An 8819-nucleotide genomic window follows, 5' to 3' on the forward strand; every position below is an offset into this window, starting at 1 on the left:
GAGTGCTCTAAGTTCTCTTGCACTTGATTGATGAAACTATAAAAAATGCTACAGAAAACTCTAGAAACATTTGACTTCAGAAAAAGAAGTAATAATATTGTTGTTTGGGTTTGTTTTTTTGTTTTTTTTTTGTTTTTTTTTTTTTTTTTTGCTGGGTGGATTTTTTAGTAGTTCTTTTAAGTTTTAGCACGTCATTTTACCCCTGGTTTGCAGTGTTGTTTTCTTCCTGCTCTGATTGCTATTGTTCACATTACATAATTCATCGGGAGCTCTGGCCAGCACTAAAGTGATATTGCAATCTGGTGTTGAAGAGCAAGTACAAGACAGTAAAAAGTACAATGCTGCTCCAGAGATTTTACTCTGCCCCAAGTAAATTGCTCCAAGTTATAAATGGGATATAATACAGTAAGGATATAAACAGCAATTGTATTATCCCCATTTTGTCTGTGGTGACCATAGGCATGCTCCCTTCCTCCCTTCCTGCTCCTCCCTGTGGTCCATCCTCTTGGTCCACATGGAGAAATGCAGTAATCAGCATTTTCCCTTCCACAGCAGTTGGTAGGAGCTAGAGGACAATCATTTGACAGGTCAAAAATCAAGACTGTAGCACAGCTAAGAATTAGACCATGTATCAGACTATAACACCTATACCACAGTTCTGTACTTCTGTGCAATTAGCAATCACAAAGTTTCTTCTTCATAAATAAATGGATGACAGTTTTCTGAAATACAACTGTTAATTCAGGAATGGACATTTACATCAACAGAGGGTTTAAATGCAAATGTTTAATGAATATTTTAAGGAAATACAGTGAGAAAAAATGAGATGGTATTCAGTCTTGAACTATTCCAATTTCTACATTGTGCTCTTAAATCTACAGAAAATGTATGAGGAGGAGTATGCATTTGGAGTGCACAAAACCACCCAGCTACCTCTCTATGCTTCATTTAGAAAATGAGATTTCCTTTGTCATTTACACTGAAAAAAATCTGCATGAGGGTATCTTAACTACGGTGACAGGGAGCTAGATGAAGAAAAACTTATATGTTTATAGTCCAACATACATTCTTCAGGGTTATTAAATCAACCTCTAAAACCACTACAGAAAGCAAATTGGAACAAGCTGGTTTGGTACTGTGCCAAAACTGCATTGTGGCTAGTTGGCTGTACACAAGTAAACTTTTTTTCATCCCTGGGAATAATACTTGATACTTAAGGTAGGAATACAATTATCACCATTGCTTTGATTACTAAATCTTAATACATTTTAACCTTCAGACAAATAATTTTTTTTCCTGGTGGATAATATATTCACTTACAATTTTCTCATAGTTCTAAGTGACAAGTTGCTTCATTTCCTGGCCTGTGTTTCTTTTAATAAGCAACTTCTAATTATTGAACTCCTAACAGGTCATTTTGGTATTATCTGGAGACATTCCACAAATCCAGGACTGCTTAGAAAGTCTCCATCTTTCTTTACAAAAACTGATTACCCTAAAGTTTTGACTATCCCTCAGAGTCTCAGCTGCACATGGCTAACAGACATCCACTCTCATGCTAAGTGCAAATATACAGACATGCAGACATGAGTGGCTGATAAATTAATAACCAACAGCACATTCACCTATCTAGTTATTTTTCCTTCTACGTGCTCTAAGTTAATACTTGCAAAGCAGCTAAATAAAGCATCTCAAATATGAAAGGGGCAAAAAGCCAATTAATAAAGCCAAAATTTTATTTATTTCCAAATATTTGGTTTTTAAAGCAGTAATGTATTTTTTGGAATTGAGAAATCTAAAGTTTGCTCCAGAAACAAGGACAGACAGACAATTTATTAGGAAGTGAAATTGTCCTGTTGCATTCTTTATATTCCAAAGCCAGACGTAACAATAAAATATATATTCTTAAAATTGCTTCTGATTTTTTTCTGTCAGAAATTGCTGAAATTCTGACATTTCTATCAGAAATTGCTTATGACAAAACAGAGAGAAGAAACTGCAAAGCCATTCCAACTACAAGAGCACTAGTGCTTATGACATCAAGGAAAAAATTATAATACTAAAGCGCATGCATCCCAACAGGGTGACACCAGAGGCAGAGACAAGGATCCATGAACACAAATATCTCATGAACACCTGCTCCTGGCTCTCAGTGTCCAGGGCTGGGCACTGCTGGCAGCTGTCCCTGTGCCTGGCTCTCAGTGTCCAGGGATGGGCACTGCTGGCAGCTGTCCCTGTGCCTGGCTCTCAGTGTCCAGGGATGGGCACTGCTGGCAGCTGTCCCTGTGCCTGGCTCTTAGCGTCCAGGGATGGGCACTGCTGGCAGCTGTCCCTGTGCCTGGCTCTTAGCGTCCAGGGATGGGCACTGCTGGCAGCTGTCCCTGTGCCTGGCTCTCAGCGTCCAGGGATGGGCACTGCTGGCAGCTGTCCCTGTGCCTGGCTCTCAGTGTCCAGGGATGGGCACTGCTGGCAGCTGTCCCTGTGCCTGGCTCTCAGTGTCCAGGGATGGGCACTGCTGGCAGCTGTCCCTGTGCCTGGCTCTCAGTGGCCAGGGATGGGCACTGCTGGCAGCTGTCCCTGTGCCTGGCTCTCAGTGTCCAGGGCTGGGCACTGCTGGCAGCTGTCCCTGTGCCTGGCTCTCAGTGTCCAGGGATGGGCACTGCTGGCAGCTGTCCCTGTGCCTGGCTCTCAGTGTCCAGGGATGGGCACTGCTGGCAGCTGTCCCGCTGTGGCCGCAGGGCCAGGCGCGAGCAGCCGCCCCCGAGTCTCTGCCCAGCCTGGTGCGGGGGGCGGTGATCGCTGCGGCGTGGGGAGCGCAGCAGGGCACAGAGCACGGGGAAACCGAGGCACAGGAATAAGGGAAGGACACTTGTCTGAGTCGCCAATGATTTCATTCCCAAAGGGGGGCAGAGCAAGTGACAAATCTGAACATGCAAGAACTGCTTTTAAAGGGTAGGGGAAACACGGTGAGGGCACAACCTGTGACCAGCAGAGAGGCATTAGGGGAGGGGTGCAGGGTAAGAGCTCCCCAAGAGAAGCCAACACGGGGAGGAAGCAAACCTGACAATCCAATTCTGCTTTGAGGAAGGGATGAAAGACAGGGAACACTCCAGGAGCAAAGGAGTGTGCTGTCTTTGACAGACAGGGGTAAGACAAGGGAACAAGGGAGGCATATAGGGAGACTGACAAGTGGATTGACGTACATTTTGGCAGGGAAAACTGTGGTAAACAACTCAGGACTGAGCCATTAGGGAAGCCAAATGAGGTACATAGAATGAACTCTTACAAACTTATAACAAGGAATATTAAAACATACTACAGAAAAACAAACTGTAAAATAACAGACTACCACAAACACCACGTCTATTTAGTGTTCATATCCTTTTGTTATGCAATGTGGAAAAGAAAAACTGAAAGTAGATGTTATGGGTAAAAATGGACCCAGCCAAATTTAAAATGCAAAACAATTTTATTATAGTGATCAAATTCTGTCTGAGCCAGAAAAGAAAAGAGCAGTGCCGAGCCCAGGATTGGTGCTGGGTGAGACACAGGTCTGACCACTCCAGCAGAGGGTCTCCTATGCTGCACCCCACCCCCCCAGTACAAGTGACTCTTATAGGGAGTATTTTGCTTGACGCTGGGATTTTGGCAATCAGCCTCTTTCCATTCAAAGTCCCACATATTCATAAAGTCTCGTTTTTCTGTGTTGAGCTGAACAATCCGGTGTCTGGGAAGCGATGGGTCCTCCTAATGTAGTTACTACAACATGGTATTCAGATGTATCACCTTGGATGGTTCCAGTGATCCCAATCTTGGTCATTGCCGAGATGATCATTGCTTGGAAACGACCCTGGATGGGCTATATGTATTAACTTGTAAATGAGGTTTTATTGGGGACCATTTTCCACATATGTGAGACAACCCCCAGTGCCGACTTGTGGATTTTCCCTATAATATCAATTACATACATATCACTCTACCAGTGCAAATTATCTTTATTACTTATAACAGTAGACAAACATAACATGTCTTAGACTCACCATTTATGCGGGGGCAAAACTACATCTTGTACATAATTTATTTTTAAATTGCTATGATGAGAGTTCCAAATACAGCAATGAATACTGCACAAGTTAATCTTGACCCTATATTAAATTCCCACAATGCCAATTAGGAAGTATGAAGTTTCTGCATGAAACCCTTGATTTCATAATCAGGATCCTCATACCAAGACACTTTTATGACCCACTGTCTTATTATATTATGTGAAAAAGAATTAAATGCCTCTTCAACCCAAGGTATTCAGCTTTGCAGTGAGTGCATTAAAATAAATGAAACCTAACAGTTTGTATGAGCTCATCAAAAAGACAGATCCTTAAATTAGGCAAAACTGGTAGAAGAAGGGCACACAAATTCACTTCTGAATTGCTATTTCTGTTGTTAGCTGGCAGAAAGAGGCAGAAATTTCGCAAACAAGAATTTTGCCAGAAAATTTAGCCAAGTGCAACTCAGTGAACATTTTCCAGACTCAGTGTTCTCTGATAAATTGAAAGAATCACAATGTTCTTTTTAGTTGTATTAGATTAATTAATTTGCCATACTCCCAGCTAATGTGCCAGCTCTTATGTTGAACTTAAACACCTGTGAAGAGGAAGCTTCAATATAGCTCATCTGTTGGCTTGGCATTCAAACTGTTTCCTATTCTAAAGTCAGAGAAATCACATAAAAGTGAACTATACTCAGATTGCATGAAAACCCTCTTTATTTTAAGCATTATATTATGAAGCCAGCAGATTTTAGCTAATCTCCTCTTAAAAGCCTCTTTTGGTGTTAATTCTATAATGGATTAATGTAACTGGATGTAAAACTGATATTCAGCCTTAATTCTTTCAGATCAAACCAACCACTTTCTTTTTACCCAGCTCTTAACAGACAGTCAGAATCATTGACTGCTGTTAATTTTCATAGAGAACTGCTTGTACTTGAAAAATTTTCTCTTCTATATTAATTTTATCTCCTCTAGTTTTAACTACTCTTCTTGCATTGTTTTTCAGAAAATTATCAGTTTTGCTTCTTGGCTGTTCTTCTGATCATCCTCTAATCTCTCTATCTCCTTTGTATGAGTGGTGTCAAAAAGCCACACAACTGCTACAGCTGAATCTTCTCAGTCACCAAGCCCAAGAATTCTCATTCAGATTTTAAATGCTACATCAGTTAGTACCACTGAAATAATCTTTTTTTTTTTTTCTCAACTGCATGGCATCACTTTGTGCACAGTCTACTGTAAAAGCCTGATCCCTTCTTCCATTGAAGGAGGTAAATTGGTATTACCAATCTGTTTATACTCACACGCAACATTGACCAGCAATTGCAAAAATACCCTTGTAAATTACCCATTGATTGATTGTCACTGCTTTTGCAGGCAGTCACAGGGAGTTTGTTTTTCCCTTTTCCTTTATTGCTACAATATAATTTCCAAGTTGAAAGAAATAAAAAATAGCCAACTTATCTGTAGCAATGCATAAACACAGCTAGGGTATACCTCGATACGACAAGGCAATGCAAGAAAGGCAAAGTCATATTTAATTTTATATAGTGCTGGCAATAACTCTGCTTGGAGCAGAAAGTCCAAGTTGGAAGTCCCTGCCCATATGGGATGCTTTTATGGGTCTTTAAATAATTATTAAAGGTAATTAGCTGTTCGGACAATGGTATTTAACTGTAGGTAATTTTAAACTAGAGATTCACCGATTCTTGGGAAGACTGAAGTCATCTGCCATTTTAGCTAACACATCTGATATGCACTGATAAATACTGTTCACAAATTCCCTATATTTATCATAATGGCATACCTCAGGGCTTGGTGTTGGGATCACTGCTATTTAATGTCTTGTCAGCCATGTGGACAGCAGAATCTACCCCACCCTCAGCAATATTCCCAACAGCAGCAATCCATGTGGTGCTGTCAACACACTGCAGGGTGTCATGGTTTGACACTGGCACAATGCCAGTGCCCCCATGAAAATGTGATCCCTCCCTTGAATGCTGTGAAGTGGAATCTAGAATAGAGCAAAGCAGGCCCAAGCTTAATAACAGGAAAAAAACTTTATTAAACTACTACTACTAAAGAAAAGAGAAAAGTAAAGAAGGGGGGAAAAAAACCACACAAAGATCAAATGAAAACCTTGCAAAACATTCCTCCCCCCACCACCCAACTCCAACAAACCACAGTGAGACACAATCTGGACCCCAATCAGGTTTCCACCCTCCAAGCAATCGATACTCAGTCCATCGAGGGAACAGAGTCTCTCCTGTGCCACAGACCCCCCAAGAAACACAGCTCCACATCCTGTGTTTCCATGTCACACATGGCACCGCCCGGAGAAAAAGTTTGCCATGGTGACCCTTCTCCTTTCCATGCACAGTGCTCTCACCACCAATGCATGGATGGTCACTGCCTTTAGGATTTTTCCTTTCAAGGATGCCCTGCCAAGAGGGGAGAAAACAACAGTTCAGTTTTTCATTGTTTGGGACCACAGTCCCCCCCATTTTCCCCTGGGGCCGAGGGCTCAAGAACAGGGATCTTCTTCTCTTCTCTTTTCCTTTCCAGGGCAAGGGGGCGCCACCACAAACCCCCTAAGCTTTTCTCTGTTTACTCCACTTTTGTCTTTTTCCCAGCTGAAGCAGGTCTCTTGACTCACTGGCATCCTCCCAAAACACAGTCCCTCTTGACGGAGAAGATTTGGTTCAGGTTGTGGCTAACACGGAAAAGTCCAGCCAAAAGCCACTCCTTGTCCCCCTCCCATCCAGAATCCCTCCTTTCAACATCCCAGGGTCCAAGGTGTCCCTCTTCCTCTCTTTCAAACCGAGGAGGGGAAAGGAAAATTCACAAAGCTTTCATTTCTCAAGAAAGGGTTAAAAGTCCGAACTCCCAGGATGGCTCGATGCCCGGACATCCAGCAACTCCCACACAACTGGGCACCTTGCAGCAGCTCCCCCCGCTCCTCCTTCCTTGCGGCTTTCTCTCTCCCTCTCGGGAGAGGAACTCTGGGGGGGGAAATGGAGACATCCCAGATTTCTTCCACCCTTCCATCTGCAGGGGCCAGCCCGATTCCAGTCCTTTCACCACCCTTGGGGCTTTCGGCCTACCTTTCTCAGGCCATGGGGGCTTCCCCTCCCCCACCCAGCTCGTGGCTGGGCGGGGGAAGGTCTGCACTGCACGCTGACCGGAACCAAAGAGAGCGAGTTCCCCTGGGAATTCTGCTTTCAACCCCTCTGTGTTCTCAGAGGCGTGTCTACTTTCAATTGGTCAATATCTAAATTGACCCCTTCCTTCCGGAAAAAATTATCTTTCCGTGTCAAACCACGACACAGGGACAGGATGGCATCCAGAGGGACCTTTACAACTGGAGAGGTAGATTTGTGCAAGCCTCATGAAGTTCAACAACTTCAAGTGCAATGTCCTGCACCAGGACTGGGACAATCCCAAATGCAAATACAGGCTGTGCAGGCTGTGCAGGGAATGGATCAAGAGATGTTCTGGGTAGAAGAATTTTGCAGTGTGAGTGGGCAAGTTCAACATGAGCCAGCAGTGTGCACAAGCAGCCCAGAAATCCAGCCATATGTTAGGCTGTATCAAAAGCAGTATGGCCAGCAGGTAGAGGGAGGGGATTCTGATCTTCTGCTCGGCCCTTGTGAGACCCCACCTAGAGTGCTGCACCCAGCTTTGTGGCCTCTAATATAAGAAGGATGTGAACTTCTTAGAATGAGTCCAGAGGTGGGCCATGAAGATGATCCCTCCTATGAAAACAGCCTGAGGGATTGGGGTTGTTCAACCTGGAAAAGAGAAGGTTCTAGGAAGACCTTATAGCTCCTTCTAGTACTTGAAGGAGTCTACAGGAGAACTAGAGAGGGAATTTTGCAAGGACATGCAGAAAGAAGAATGCCATAGGATTTTATGATGCATATCATAACAATTATTTTACCACAAAAAGGAAAAAATGAACACTATTTGACCAACTGCAATTAGATCTGAAACTAAATAATTGATAATTAATTTCTCTAACAGCAATTAAAACAGAGTGGAATTTATTCACAATGGGAATTTGAAGATAAACCATCTGGCCTGCCTCTCCCAAACTCACATTCAGCCCACCATCGCAGAGCCTGAAGCTCTATGGCTGAATCTGCACAAGTGCTTTGGATTGCCAGGGAAGCACTTTCAAATACCCTCATCTCCAAATGCCAGGCCAGACCACAGAGTAGCCTGGGTGCTTCTCTTGGAGGAATTTCCTCCCAGTGTGCACACCCAAAATGCTCAGACCCCTTTTTAGGTGCTTGAAGATTTCTAACAGTTGATCCCTCCCTAAGCTGTGGCACTCATGGTACACAGCATTTTTCCTAGGAAATCACTTGGATAGAGGCCTCCTCTATTTAAGAAAGTGAAAACACTTCTAGTATGTGCTTGACACAGACCTGTTTGACTAGATTTCATCTTTATGTCAAACATTGATTGATTAAAAATCTCAAGTGAAAACACACTGTGTGTGCTCTATTTGATAAAGCCTTTATGGGAAAGCAGTTATAGCAGATGTAAACTTCAGCTTTGGTGTCATAGAAACATCCTCCAAATTAAAATCCTGCTGATTTTAGGCAGGTTGCTTCTACCTGCTGTTGACATATTCTTATGCAAGTCACACAATGGGGAAGGTGAAGGTGAAGTAGTTGCCCTATACTTCTGTGCTAGAGCATTTCCCTAACAACTAGGGTTACAAAATCTGCAGAGCAAGGGAATGTAATACTCAGTTGGCCTAATGGAG

General features: G+C 43.0%; 1 long non-coding RNA gene across 1 annotated transcript; it reads right to left on the reverse strand.

Moving 5' to 3' along the window:
* Positions 1 to 6086: 6086 nt before the first annotated feature.
* On the reverse strand, positions 6087 to 7280 carry LOC144248301 (uncharacterized). The gene is made up of 2 exons (XR_013341679.2): positions 7150 to 7280; positions 6087 to 7047 (listed from the first exon to the last, which is right to left on the reverse strand). It is a non-coding gene; the product is annotated as an uncharacterized LOC144248301 (long non-coding RNA).
* Positions 7281 to 8819: the final 1539 nt, after the last annotated feature.

Source organism: Lonchura striata, chromosome Z, assembly GCF_050655825.1.
Source record: "Lonchura striata isolate lonStrDom1 chromosome Z, ASM5065582v1, whole genome shotgun sequence".
Taxonomy (NCBI): Eukaryota; Metazoa; Chordata; class Aves; order Passeriformes; family Estrildidae; genus Lonchura; species Lonchura striata.